Source organism: Scyliorhinus torazame, chromosome 24 (assembly GCF_047496885.1).
Source record: "Scyliorhinus torazame isolate Kashiwa2021f chromosome 24, sScyTor2.1, whole genome shotgun sequence".
Taxonomy (NCBI): Eukaryota; Metazoa; Chordata; class Chondrichthyes; order Carcharhiniformes; family Scyliorhinidae; genus Scyliorhinus; species Scyliorhinus torazame.
In genome coordinates, this window is record NC_092730.1 from 13268933 (window position 1) to 13284286 (window position 15354).

The 15354-nt window shown below is 48.9% G+C and overlaps 1 long non-coding RNA gene across 1 annotated transcript; it reads right to left on the reverse strand.

Moving 5' to 3' along the window:
- Positions 1 to 8896: 8896 nt before the first annotated feature.
- Positions 8897 to 15326, reverse strand: LOC140399900 (uncharacterized). Its single transcript, XR_011937916.1, has 3 exons — positions 15192 to 15326; positions 14877 to 15096; positions 8897 to 12449 (listed from the first exon to the last, which is right to left on the reverse strand). It is a non-coding gene; the product is annotated as an uncharacterized lncRNA (long non-coding RNA).
- Positions 15327 to 15354: the final 28 nt, after the last annotated feature.

A 15354-nucleotide genomic window follows, 5' to 3' on the forward strand; every position in this document is an offset into this window, starting at 1 on the left:
AAAAAGGGCCGACATTCTAAATGGTGAACAGGGATTCTCACTCCCCGACTCCGATGCAGGCTTCAGTGGGTGCTATTCAGGTCAAACTGTATTTTCAAGTTATCCCCCGGTGTAACCCATCGCGTCACCGAAGATTTCATCTACTTACCAGTTAGTAGCATCGATCCTGGGTCCCGCATTGCTAAGTAAGTAAAGTAAACTTTGGAATAACCACTGTTTCAGGTTAAACTAAGTTATTTTATTATTATATTTTTTCTTTTAAAAGCTGCAGTTACTTTCTTTACAGAAAGGAAAAAGATCTTGCTTCTGGATCCTTCTGGTTGGTTGAAGGGACCTTCAGGCCCAACTTGACAATCAATCTTCTTTTTAAAATCTGGTCTTCTCTAGATGTATTCGCTGATGAGCTCGGTTGCTATGTCCTATCTTTCCAATGTACCGAGCTGTGAGAGCTGGCTCTGCTGGCTGTCTCTGCCTACTCTTTAAATTCTGGTTTTCCTTAGATGTATTAGCTGTTTTAGCTCGGCTGCTATGTCTCATCTTTCCCATGACCGAGCTGACTGTAATCTGAGTCTGAGCTGCTTGTTCCTTCTCTGCTTCTCCCTGCAATTGTATAAGGTGTTGGTGAGGCCACATCTGGAGTTTTGTGTTCAGTTTTGGTCTCCTTACCTAAGAAAGGATATATTGGCACTGGAGTGAGTGCAGAGGAGATTCACTAGGTTGATCCCAGAGTTGAGGGGATTAGATTATGACGAGAGGTTGAGTAGACTGGGACTGTACTCATTGGAGTTTAGAAGGATGCGGGGGGATCTTATTGAAACATATAAAATTATGAAGGGAATAGATAGGATAGATGCGGGCAGGTTGTTTCCACTGGTCGGGGAAAGCAGAACTAGGGGGCATAACCTCAAAATAAGGGGAAGTAGATTTAGGACCGAGTTTAGGAGGAACTTCTTCACCCAAAGGGTTGTGAATCTCTGGAATTCCTTGCCCAGTGAAGCAGTTGAGGCTCCTTCTTTAAACGCTTTTAAGAAAAAGATATATACCTTTCTAAAGAATAAAGGGATTCGGGGATATGGTGTACGGGCCGGAGAGTGGAGCTGAGTCCACAAAGATCAGCCATGATCTCATTGAATGGCGGAGCAGGCTCGAGGGGCCAGATAGCCTACTCCTGTTCCAAGTTCTTATGTTCTTATGAGTTCTGGTTCTGCTCTGGTCTCTAGGTTTATATTCTCTTTCTAACAGTTATTACGTTTTTATGACTTTATTGTAAAGTAACTCCTATCACTTTGATTGTAAAAAGTATCTTTGATCTAAACATTCTAATCCAACTAAGTATTCATTTTGACATAACCTCTTCTCATAGACCTGATTACATTGTGTCCTTTGTGATATTCAAAGTTCCTTTGTGATATTCAAAAATGCATTGGTTTCAAGAGGTGTCACTTTTAATTCCTTTCATTTCTATAGTTTTATTTTCCAATTGTGTCCTCAGCTCATAATTTTGACTTTTATTTTGGCTTTGAATTATGTTTCTCATAGACTGATAGTCTCCAGTTTTCTTTAATTTACCTGGTGTTAGCAGAATTTCACACCTAGAATTGTCACCAAATTCAACTGAACCTCATCCTTTCCTTTCCAGCTGCTTACTAAGATAGTTAACTTCAACGAAGGTGTGAACCATTGTTTTTACCTTCAAACAAAAATCCTGTTTGTCTTGTTTGCTAAGCCTGCTTGACCAAGGGTATCTGCATTTTACAATCCTTCCCTGGCAGGTGCTGTTAACCCTTTGTGGGATCTTTCCCTGTATTCTCTCATGTTTCTCTCAGAGCAGATATTCCACTTCCATGTTTCAAATGACACATCTTTCCATATTTTCAATAACAGGGGGCAGCACGGTGGCGCAGTGGTTAGCACTGCTGTCTCACGGCGTCGAGGTCCCAGGATCAATCCCGGCTCTGGGTCACTGTCCGTGTGGAGTTTGCACATTCTCCCAGTGTTTGCATGGGTTTCGCTCCCATAACCCAAAGATGTGCAGGGTAGGTGGATTGGCCGCGCTAAATTGCCCCTTAATTGGGAGAAATGCATTGGTCACTAAAAAAAGATATATACATGGGGTCGGATACTGCGGTCTCCGACGCTGGAATCGTGTTCGGTGAACGGCCGGAGAATCCGTTTACGGCATAATCTGGGGCGGCGCCGCTTTTGCGATGCTCCACCCCCTCGAAAACGGCATACTCGCACGCCATTGGGATGGCCTCAGTACGTCACCTGAGGCCTTCCCCCGATGCTCCGCACCCGATGGGCCGATTTCCCGATGGCGTGGAACACTTATCCTATTTTTTCCGGGAACTCCGGTGTGGCGGGTTCCAGCCACCGTTGGGTGGGAGCCATTCCGCGGGCAGGGGGGCTTTGGTGGCGGCACTGGTGGGGGATGGTCCGGGGTGGCGAGCCTGGTCAAAGGGGGGCAGTTTTTGGCAGGCCGGGTCGGCGCGCGGCCAGCACCATGTAGCACGGCGTGACCGCTTCAGGCCGCCACCGTGTGCAGGCACGCCCACGGACCTGGCAATTCTCCGGCCGTATCCACGGGTAAAGCGGGGGTCTGCTAGCCCCCCACCAGACGGAGGATGGGTGCAGCTTTTGCGCCGATTTTGCAGGCGTAAAACGCCACTGTTCCCACACTGGCATCAGCACTTAATCTTCAAATCGGAGAGAGGCTGCTATTCTCTATAATGTACACAGGACCTGCTACTCTCGACATCATACATCGGAGTGATATTCTATATAACATACACCGCAGTGATATTCTTTGAAATATACACAGGGGTTCTAAAGAGTCAGGTGCTGCCCGTGTGTGTGTGTGGCAGGGTTGCACAGTGGGTTAGCACTGCTGCCTCACAGCGCCAGGAACCTTGGCTCAATTCCAGCCTTGTGGCACTGTCTGTGTGCAGTTCGCACATCCTCCCAGTGTGTGTGTGGGTTTTCACCAGACGCTAAAGTTTCCTCCCACAGTCCAAAGATGTGCAGGTTAGGTGGATTGGCCACGGTCAATGCGCGGGGTTATGGGGATAGGATGGGGGAAGAGGGCCGAGGCAGGGTGCTCTTTCAAATGGATGGTGCAGATTCAATGGGCTGAATGGCTCTTTCTGCACTGTAGGGATTCTATGATTCTATTCTATGAAGGCTTTCAGATGTTCCTTTAAACCAAACTTTGCCACCGAGCTTTTAGACGCTCTAAGGGTCCTTTCCTGTTTATTACCTTATTTCTCCTTTCTTTTATTTTTGCTGTTACATTTTTAATCCGTGGATGATTAATGGACGTGTATCTTTAAGGAAGCCTGTACCTTTAAGTCATGCAGAAGGAAGCAGTGGCCTGTGCCTTAAATGCAATCAGAAGATTCCAGAAGGCTGTACTGCCCGAGGCTGGTGATTGCAGATTGGCCAGCATCAGTGATGACTTGGTTTGAGTGATTTTGCTGGTGGCCAATGAATGGGCCCAAAAGGCTGTGCTCTGCCCGGTAACAGGTGGTGATTGGATCGGTTCCCACTGGAACGTTTTTCAGAGTCACGAGATTCCAGTTTGATTTACTTTGGATTCTGGCAGCCTGGATGGAGGATTCCAATGAACTCTGTCCAAAAAGATCTAACTAATCCTCTTCTGCAAGTCTGGGTGCCGTTCTCTTGATACCGCAGAGGTCTGAAGTAAAACCACAAGCCGGAAGGAAGATTTAATATGAAATAGAGTGTCTTACCAGAAGGATGCAGGCCTGGATGTGAACCTGGAGTAAAACTTTGATAAGAATGATGGCCCAGTGTTCAGCGCTGCTGCCTCACAGCACCACGCCAGGGACCCAGCCTTGGGTGAAAGGTCTGTGTGGAGTTGGCACTGCGGAGTTGGCACTTTCTCCCCCTGTCTGCGTGGGTTTCATCCGGGTGCTCCGGTTTCCTCCCACAGTCCAAAGATGTGCAGATTAGGTGGATTGGCCGTGGTAAATTTGTGCTTTAATGTCCAAAGATGTGGTTAGGTGGATTGGCCATGTTAAATTGCCCCTTAGGGTGGGTTGCAGGAATGGGATGGGGGAATGGGCCTAGGTTGGGTGGTCTTTTGAATGGTCGATGCAGATGCGATGGGCCGAATGGCCACCCTCTGCATTTTAGGGATTCTATGTTGAGTGCACAGTGGGTTAAAGAGAATGATTCAATCGTGTCTGCTACTGTTAAGTCCATGCGTGCATCTCAATGCCTTGTGGATGAACTCCGGCCTGTAGCCTATTAGGTCACATCTCTCTGTTGGGTCTGTTTCCCAAGGAACAATCATTCCCGCTTGTAAAACCTCATTCCTTTTTTCCCCTAAATTTAGAGTACCCAATTATTTTTTTTTCCCAATTAAGGGACAATTTTGTGTGGCCAACCCACCTGACCTACACATCTTTGGGTGGTGGGGGTGAGGCCCACGCCGACACGGGGAGAATGTGCAAACTCCACACGGACAGTGACCCAGATCCTCAGCGCCGTAGGCAGCAGTGCTTACCACTGCCCCACCGTGCCGCCCTACACAACCTCATTCCTCAGCTGATATGATGCAGTTCTATAATTCAACGTCATTGTTCTCTCTGCTGGTTAGCTGTTGTGCGCCCATTGGTCGATGGGGGAAATATTTTGACTTTCCGTTAGATGTTGTTATGGCCCAGAGTTTAGAGAACCCCAAAGTGTATCATGGAGTTCACCTGACCCACAACTTTTAATAGATTGTGGTATGGGGAGCACACGGCCCACTCTACAGGTGTGGGACAGCAGAAATGGACCAGTGTTTTTTTTAAAACAAAACAATATTTATTTTATGAACTCAAGTTAACCTTTTTAAAACAAACAGTGAATATCTTAGCAACCAGTAAATCAAATACACCCCCCAAAGAATACAACACGAAGTAATCTGTATGCTGTCCTTTTAACATCCAAAAGACTTAACAAACCTTCAAACAGGAGCACATTAGGGTTTACATTCAAGACTGAAAACATTTATAATTCTTCTGAATTCACCAAATGATCCATAGATAGTCTTTGGATGGCAGAGATCACAGCAGTGCAGCTCACTTTTAACTTCAGATTCAGCTCACTGAAAAACACAGACACCCAAGCTTTCTCAAACTGAAACTAAAAAGCAGAAGTAGAGTACCTAGAAGTAGCTCAGCTCCACCCACACTCTGACATCACTGCAGTAACATGAGCAGATCCATTTCTTAAAGTTACATTTCTTAAAGTTACATTTCTTAAAGGGTACTCTCACATGACAATGTGGATCATGTGTCCTCGTGTTGACCAAGTTGAGAATCAGGTGATCTGATTCTGTCACTAGGCATGGTTCCCTTATTTCTACTTGCTGTGCCCTGAAAGCTCCAACTGAGGGCTACCCAAACTGTGGGGCGTGACCCCCACTGGAGTCACAAAACAAGGTTTAGGGATTCCGAGCTCGGAGGCAGCAGTGGCTGTCGTGGAGCTCGGGCTGATTTCTGATAGCTGCGAAACCCCTTTAAATCCTTGTTTTCTCTGTTGGTGGGCTAATGGACTGCTCCCCAAGGCCTAGTTGCTGCTGCTAAAAAATGTCAGTGAAAAGGTAAACGTTGGTCTTCTTTTGCAGAATCTGTGCCGTTAACATGAGCGTCCCCCATTCCCGAGTCTTGTGCTCCCACTCCCAGCCACCCCCTACCTGGGTGACGCCTCTCTGCCATAATCGCTCAGCTGCTCTGGTACCGGTCAGGAAAAATTGTGGTAACTTGAACAATCAAGGAAATCCAGTAAATTGGAATGTGTTCTGCTGGTTGTGTTTTTAAAAGCTATGGAAGCGGTGTAGTGACGGAAGTGGTGTAGTGACAGGGACTGTTTGGCTAGGTTAATGGAACTGGTGTTTCTGAATGTTGGCGAGCCCAGCAACACTGCAAATAGATGTTTACCTGAAGCGAGCTAGAGACAATGGGGAAATAGAACATCAAGAGTTTGATGTCAGAAGTTCAAAAGAAGACAAGGTGATAATTTTGCAATTACATTTTTTGTCTCTAAATTAGCAGACACGTCGACCAATTTATTCGTAACACATTTTACCCAGGCGCCCTTATTTGCAAGATGAACAAAGGAGAAACACGGGTTCATGATTCAACCCAAATTTAGTCACAACTATCGTCCTCCCAAAATATATTTTGCCCAAGATTCTGACAGTACCCATGCCGGTGAACTTGATCGAGCTGCAGGTCCGAGCCTCCAGTCCCTCGTCTAAGGTGGGCCTCACTCGCTTCTTCCGCCCGTTCTCTGGTCCGCCGTTAACTCTTCTCAGTTGCCTCGGTGTTCAGTCTTCGCTGAGGAGGGTCCCTGAGTGTCCCTTCCCAAACCCCTTCTAAAGGTTTCTCTGGCCCTCAGCCAATGAGGTCACTGGGAGGGGATTGCAACACCCAATGGAGTTGCTGATCGCAACTCTGCAGGACACCAGGAACCCACCCTCAGGTGAAATGTCTGCACGTAACCTTATCCCATATAAAAGGTGATGGCAGGAAATCTGGGTGCCAGAAAGTCTGGCTTCATCTGGGCAATCCACAACAATCGATCCATTTGAATGGGGTTATCTCCCGATGTCCTGGTTACGGAACAGGCCCAGATTTACCCCAGCTCTCTGACTGTCCAGTGTATTCGAGTTTAGCTGTTTGACTTCCTATCAGGTCGGTCTTTGGGACTGTGCCTTTAATTTAAAGTGTCCAATTCTTAATTTAAAGAGTCCAATTCTGTATCGGGCCTAAGATTCAGGCTGTTAGCCATTTTACCACATTCTAAAAGGTGGACTCACGAAATGAAGGTAATTAACTTCCGACTTCTGAAGCGGTTAGTTCAGATAAGGGAAGATCAAAAGGGGAAAAACGTTATGCCAGGAGTAATTCAACTGAGGCAAACTTTGCTGTATTTGAGACCTCAAACCCCAGCAGAAATAGCTGTCTGAACTCCCAGCAAGCTGTTTATGAAGAAAGCCTGCATGGAACAACCAGTTTTGTCCGACATCAGAAGAAACCCCAAAAGATATAACTGCCAGTTGTGGTAACTATTATTGGATTTTGCTTAAGTTTAAAAAAAACCTATAGGATGTTGCTTAGGGAGCATTAGCTCCGAAGTTAGGGAAATTAAGGTGTTTGGAAATGGGTGAAGTCAGGGATACTGTGTGTAGCCATGGAGTTAGTTCAGTGTGCTTTTTTTGTTGTTTATTTCATTCACAAACATTTATTTAAAATCATCACAAAATATCTGGGATATCATTCTCGGATTTCCAAATTTTCCCACACATTATTCCAAATTGCAAAATATAGTTGAGGACAGGTGTTTCCTTTCTGGGATAACCTGGCATTCATCACCATCAGCCGTCTTCTTAAAATACCGCTCAAATTTTCATTCTTGGGAGTCAAAGACTGAAGCATTAAAATAGGGGGAGCATTGCTTTCACCGAAGCTGACACACTGTCCCACTGGTATCAGGTTGTTCAATTGGTGAACAAATCGCACATCCTGACGAGAAAAATACAAGGTTGGTGGTTGACTCCAGGGTCTGAACGCACAACCTGGACCTGACGGAGAGGTACCATTCTTCAGATCTGACATTGAATCAAAGTTCGGTCCACTGCTTCAGGTGGATATTAAAGATCCCAGTTACTATTGGAAGAAGTGGCAGGAAGATTTCCTGTGCTCTGGGACCACTGTGCCTCTCTCAACCAACAATGACAAGAAATGGGATGTGGGCCAGCATATACTGCCCACCCCTAATTGCCCCTGAGAAGGTGGTGACGAGCTGTTTTCTTCAACACCGATGTCCAGGTGTAGGTACACCCACACTGTGTTAGGGAGGGCGTCCAGCATTTATATAAAATATAAATTTAGAGTATCCAGTTCATTTTTTCCAATTAAGGGGCAATTTAGTGTGGCCAATCCACCTACCCGGCACATCTTTTGGATTGTGGGGGCGAAGCCCACGCAAGCACGGAGAGAATGTGCAAACTCCACACGGACAGTGACCCAGAGACGGGATTGAACCTGGGACCTCGGCGCCATGAGGCAGCAGTGCTAACCACTGCGCCACCGTGCTGCCCGGATTTTAACCCAGCAACAGTGACTGGCCGATATATTTTGAAGTCAGGATGGTGACTTGGAGAGCAGCTTGCAGGTGGTGGAGTTCCCCATGCGCCTGCTGCTCTTGTCCTTCTAGATGGTAGTCGTTGGGGGTTTGGAAGGTGCTGTCAATGGATCCTTGCCGAGTTTCTACAGTGCACCTTGTATGTAGATGGTAAACACTGCTGCCACTGTGCGTCAGTGGTGGAGGGAGTGAATGTTGAAGGTGGTGGATGGGGTGCCTATCAAGCAGAGCTGCTTTGTCCTAGATGGTGTTGAGCTTCTGGAGTGTTGTTGGAGCTTCACTCATCCAGGGAAGTGGAGACTATTGCCTCGCACTCCTGACTTGTGCCTTGTAGATGGTGGATGGACAGGCTTGGGGGAGTGGGGAGTCAGGAGGGGAGTTACTCTCCGCAGGATTCCCAGCCTCTGACCTGCTCTGGTAGCCACAGAATTTATATGGCTGGGTGCAGTTTAGTTTCTGGTCAATGGTAACCCCAAGGATGTTGCTGATGCAGGGTTTAATAGTAGAAAATGCTTTGGGATATTTTTAGAAACTTTCCCCACTCACTTCCTTTCTTCTTCCCCTGTCTAATGCCCATCCAAACTTGCTTTCCAACAGAGTGCATGGACCATCTGGAGCTCTGGATTTCCATGTTCAGTTGCTATACTCCCCACTGTTGGGAGTTGGACTCTACCAAACCTCAGAATAAGAAAATTCTTGTCGAGGAATAATGTTATTGGCAAAAAAAGACAATCACTCATTTAGACTGCAAATTAACCAGGTTTATTGGACAATAGGGATTGATATTCAACATTTTGCTAGGCGAGGCATGTTCTGAAGCACCGTCTTTCCCATGGATCTGATGACTTCTGGGGTCTCCTCTTCTCGGCTCCCCGAACCGAGTCCTTTGTCTCACCACGTCCTTTCAGAATTGAACCTCATCAACTTATCTTTAACATGCATACAAATCCCGTTACAGCTTTGAGACTGCAAATCAAGTCGTAGTCCACCTTAATTGCTGAAGCTACTTACTTGCTGAGTGCTTCTCTCCCTCTCTGTCGCTCTCATGTTGCACACTACAGCTGCCTGCTGTGTGCATTGAAAACAGCTTCCTAACAAAAACTGCAGCTCTCCTCAAAGTGACGAACACTGTAATTCAGTACTGATTTTCCCCAAGCTGGACTTGAACTGATTTAACAATTCCTCGGCAGCTAAGTGGTTATACATTTTAGATTCACTCTCTGTTAAGGCAATTACCACTGGCCCTAATATCGAATTCTAATACTGACTTCTTTGTTTAAATAAATTTAGAGTAACCAATTATTTTTTTTCCCCAATTAAGGGGCAATTTAGCATGGCCAATCCACCAAGCCTGCACATCTTTGGGTTGTGGGGGTGAAACCCACGCAGACACAGGGAGAATGTGCAAACTCCACACAGACAGTGACCTGGGTCCGGGATCAAACCCGGGTACTCGGTGACGTGATGCTAACCACTGCACCACCCTCTAATACTGATGTCTATCCTGGATTCTTATAAGATATAGGAGCAGAATTAGGCCATTCGGCCCATCAAGTCTGATCCGCCATTCTATCATGCTGCATATGTTCCTCATCTGCTACCGAAAATGTTATAGGCCAAGAGCTGGATTGCAAAATCAGCGAGCACATCTCCTCCCGAGAACACTTGACCCAGGAGCGGGAGTCGGCAATTTAGCCTCCCGAGCAACACCCTCAATGTGATCATGGCTGATCCCATCCTGGCCTCAATTCCACCGTCCTGCCCGTTCTCCATAACCCTTCAACCCATTACCAATTAAAAATCTGTCTAACTCCTTAAATTTACTCACTGTCCCAGCATCCACCTCACTCTGGGGTAGCGAATTCCACAGATTCACAACCTTTTGGGAGAAGTAGTTTCTCCTCCAATCTTTTTCTTCAACCTGTGACAAATACCCCTCAAGTGGCAGTGTCCTACAAAAACATTAACTTCCCCCTCACGTGCTCCTAACTCTTCTCTTGGAGCAAGATACTTCCCAGCCAGTGTCCTGTAACAAATGCTATCCCTTGGCAAGTGCATCACCTGCAGTGATGCACCCCTATTCTGCAGGACGCTCAGTGCGTGCACCTCCTGTCAACACGACTGACGACGTCTCACCCAATATTTGTAACTCTTTACCAATGGGAAGAGAGTGCTCCTGACGTTCCCACAAGCTAACCTCAATTGGCATCTTCTGACCAGAGAGCCGTCTTGCTCGAGCTAATCAGCGTAGTATTTTGATGACCCCTTTAACTGCGAACTACAATTTGTAACTGGAACACCTGGTCTCAGACGACCTTCCTGAACATCAGCAAGTTTCTTAAAGATATATTGCACTATTTGACACTTAAAGGGACTCCAACTTTACAACTACATACCCCAAACTCCCATGAATCTTTGAATGTTGCATACAAATTAAGACTCTTCATCCCTAAGCTTATGTGCAGCACAGGGTGATAATGTAAGCCTCATTAATTACACACCAACCTCATGGCTAATTTATCCAAGGAGAAAGTTCGGTCCAGGGGTCCTCTGGGCTGTGTGTGTTGGCACTGCCGGTGCTTCTGGAGGTGTCAGTTGTGGCTCGGTCTTGGGAGTACCCTCACCTCCAAATCCCAAAAGTGTAGTTGGGAGTATTCCGCTGCCCCGTCTACCCTCTCAGCTGGATGTAACCGTTCCTGCGGCCACGGTATCGGAGAAGCCACGGTGAAAGGCCACCCCCCATTTCCCCCACGCACCCGGTGTCCTGGATGCAGCGTCCATCCCTCGGCCAACGGCAATCAAAACAGATTGTACCTCACTGCTGATTGTGGGACCCTGCTGTGCACAGAGTGCGTTCCTACACTACAACGGTGGACTGGGCTTGCAGTGCACTTTTGTTTGGCCGCGAAAAGCTGCGGGACGTCCCAAATTTGTAAAGACCACAGTGCGTTTTATTCAGCTGGGTTCTGAAGTGTCTGACGGACCTCGTGCTCCAGGCTGCCCATGCACGTCGCCCGGATCACCTCTGCTTGGTCAGGCAATCAGATGCAAATAGCAGAGGGGAACATTTTTAAAAATTCAGTCTGACCTCTCACCTCCCAGATAAGCAAAGGCTCCTTTCCGAAGGTCAAACAGGGGTGCGGGGCGGGGAATAGAAGTGGGTGGGTGGACAGGATCCAGCCTCCAGTCTATTTTTTCCCCCTCAATGCCGTAGAGACGCGTCTCAGTGCAGAGTAAATGGGAGAAGTACAACGAGGGGAGGTCTTACGGCGGCTATGGATACCCAACAGCCACGTTGTCTGGTTAGGCATGTGGCTCTCCAAATTCCCCCTCCTTCCTTGCATCTGCCTGGAGTTCCTTTGCATTCGGACTGTAGGCATTCAGATGAATGCTAATGAACGTGCCGGGCCTCATTCGCCAACTGTCCTGTGTATGCGGACATGCTGTCCCTTTAACCCTTTGGGGACTAGCCGTGTTTCGAATCACCGGCTTCCCAATTCGGAGGACAGTGCTCGAGGGCCGCTTAATGGTTTCCGTTCACAAAGCTTTAGGTCTTAGACCTCACAGTCTCGCCTTATGAGCAACTCCCTTGAGAGCCTTCTCCCGTAACCACGCACATTCTTCCTTTTCAGATAACAGACTAATTGCCTTCCGAATCCCAGGACTGAAGGATTGCCAACGACAAGACGACATTTTTGCACAGCGGCATAGCAACTAGCGCCGCTGCCTCACCGTGCCAGGGAACCCGGCTTCGATTCCGTTTTCGGGTGAGTGTGTGGGCGGAGTCTGTACGTTCGCCCCGTGTCCGCGTGGGTTTCCCCCGGGTGCTCCGGTTTCCTCCCACAGTCCAAAGATGTGCAGGTTAGGAGGATTGTCCATGATCAATGCACAGGGTCAGCCGAGGTGGAGTGCTCTTTCGGAGGGTCGGTGCAGACTCGATGGGCTGAATGGCCTCCTTCTACACTGTAGCGATTCGATGGATTCTCTTATATTTCTGGGATCATAGCATGGTGATCACTGAGTGACTAGAAGGCTACTGTACTAGTGGGAACATTGAAATCTACAGACTTGCAGGCATAAGTAGCAATTTAATGTATATATGGCAGTCATAAAGCATCTTGACAGCTCAGGCCGACAGGCTGCATCTCTTTTTATTTTACGAAGTGGCTGAGCATCATTTTTTTTCACTCTATTTCTTGTTTTGAACCAGCTTCCACCATCCTTTCAGGCAGCTTACCTTCCAGGTCACCAATGATGACGACCCCTCCCCTGTCCTGGGGCCTTTATTTACCCTTCAACCAAAATCACAAAAAGAAAAGGATTAACTGATCATTGCAACATTTACTGCTTGTGGGAGCTTGCTGTGCGCAAATTTGGCTGCTGAGTTTCCTACAGTGTAACAGTGTCTAGGTCTCAAGTACTTAATTAGCTGTTGGGGTTGTGAGAGCTAGGCGCCACAGAAATGCAGATTCCCTCTGGTTTGCCTCGAACGATCTTAAATGTGCCTTGTCTGCTTTAGGTCACTGGGCTAAATCGCTGGCTTTTAAGGCAGGCCAGCAGCACGGTTCAATTCCCGTACCAGCCTCCCCGAACAGGCGCCGGAATGTGGCGACTAGGGGCTTTTCACAGTAACTTCATTGAAGCCTACTCGTGACAATAAGCGATTTTCATTTCATTTCAATTGCGACCTGGAGGTTTCAGCACATGACTTGATTCACATTTACGCCCACCGACGCACAGCAGCAGCGGTGTGCGTGCCACACGCAAGACACCGACTCAGGCGGCGGCAGCTTCCAAACCCGTGGCCACTGCACACCTTCGAGGGCCGGGGCCCAGCAGACGCAAAGGGGGAAAGACACCCACCTGTAGGTCTCCCCACCCCCTCCTCCATCCAAGTCGCATGCCTTGGAATCACACCAGCCGTTCCTTTACTGTCTGCTGGGACAGAGACCTGGGCCACCCCGTCTGACAGCACTGTGGATGGACCCACACTGCACGGGACTTCACAAGGACGGCTCACCGCCCCTTCCAAAGGGGCAATAAGGGGTGGACAACAAACGCTGGGCCCAGCCAATAATGCCACATTTTTAAAAAATTTGTTTACGGGATGTGGGTGTCGCTGTTTAGGCCAGCAATAATTGTCCAGCATGTGGTGGTGAGTTGCCGTCTTGAACCACTGCAGTCCTCGAGTAGAATCACCCACTGTGCTATTAGGGAGCGGGTTCCAGGATGTTGTCCCAGTGACAGTGAAGGAACGGCCGATATATTTCCCAGTCGGGGCGGTGAGTGACTCGGAGGGGAACCTCCAGGTGGCAGGGTTCCCAGGTATCTGCTGCTCTTGTCCTTCTAGATGGTAGAAGTGGGTTTGGAAGGTGCTAAGGAGCCTTGGTGAGTTACTGCATTGCATCTTGTAGATGGCGAACAGGACTGCCATTGTGCGTTGGTGGTGGAGGGTTTGAACGTTTGTGGAAGGGGTGCCAGTCAAGCGGGGCTCCTTTGCCCTGGATGGCGTCGAGCTTGTGTTGTTGGAGCCGCACTCATCCAGGCAAGTGGGGAGTATTCCCTCACACTCCTGACTTGTGCCTTGTAGTTGGTTGACAAGCTTTTTTGGAGGTGGTGTGTTACTCGCCGTAAGATTCCCAGCCTTTGACCGCCACAGCGGTAACCCCCAGCATGTTGATTGACCTACGGCGAAATAATCCAAAGGTGCCTTACTACGCCAATTGGGTGGCACAAATGCTCATTATCCAATTGGATGATGCCGGACTGACACAGGCTTTCCGTTTTTAATTTTTAACAATAAATTTAGAGTGCCGAATTCTTTTTTTTTCCCCAATTAAGAGGCAATCTAGCGTGGCCAATCCACCCACCCTGCACATCTTTGGGTTGTGGGGGTGAGACCCACGCAGACACGGGGAGAATGTGCAAACTCCACACGGACAGTGACCCGGGGCCGGGATCGAACCTGGGACTTCGGTGCCGTGAGGCAGCAGTGCTAACCACTGTGCTGCCCTGCCTTTCCGTTTTCAATGTTTCTAACAACTGGGGGAAAGAAAACACCCAAAATCTTTTCCAACGTCCCTGCAATATTTCTCCAGGGCAACACTTGGAGCAGTGTCCTGGAGATTGATCTTCAATGATTCCAGGCTGCAAACCATGATCCCCCCCCGCCCATGGTCCTCCCCAGCAGCAACCCTGCAGGTGGCAGCAGGCGCAATCCGGCAGAGCAAGAAGTCCATCTTGACCCAATCCACACTCCTCGCCCGGCCCGTCTCCGCCCTGCTGTCGTGATTGGGCAGACAGGAGGTAGAGCTTCTCCGCCATTGGCCACAAAGGGATGCCGCGCCCAGATTGACCGACACTGCCGTCAATCAACCAGTATTGGGGCGGGAAATGGCGCGCCGATTGGCCAGGACGGCCGCCAATCAAACGGGTCACCAAGGCAGGCTGCGCACAGGACCGGAACTGCCGCCAGTCAGAGGGCGGAGACCTGCACGCCAATTGGCCGTCAACAAACCTGTCACAAAGGGAGGCTGCACCCACACTGACCCGGACGGCCGTCAATCAAATCTGTCACAAAGGGAGGAGGTGCCCTCAGTTGACGGATTCAGAGAACGGGCCCATCAATCAACCACTCTGAGGGCGGGGATTGGCGCGCCGAATGGTCAGGGCGGCCTTCAATCAATCACTTCACAAAGGAAGGCGGCGCCCATATTTACCGGAGATTCGTCAATCTGGGAGCGGTTGCCGGCGCGCCGATTGGCCGGGCCGTCCGTCAATCAACCTTATCACAAAGGGAGGCTGCGCCCACACTGACCCGGACGGCCGTCAATCAAATCTGTCACAAAGGGAGGAGGTGCCCTCAGGTGACGGAATCAGAGAGCGGGCTTCCAGCCTCCCATCACCCCGTCGGCGAAGTTGGTGCGAAGCACCCGGACGCTGGAACAAACAAACAATCTAATGAATAAATAAATGAACACCCCAAAGCCAAAGTGCCAGAAAAATGAGTGCGGAAACTTAAGAAGTCAACTCACCGCGACAGCTGGGCGGATCAGACTATCCTCTCGCTGCGAGCGCCACTGGTCGCCCGCGCCAACTCAGTCCCCACTCCGGCGCAGACTCAGTACCGCCCCGCGCGCCCCAGCGCAGACTCAGTACCGCCCCGCGCGCCCCAGCGCAGTCTCACAGCGCCCCACC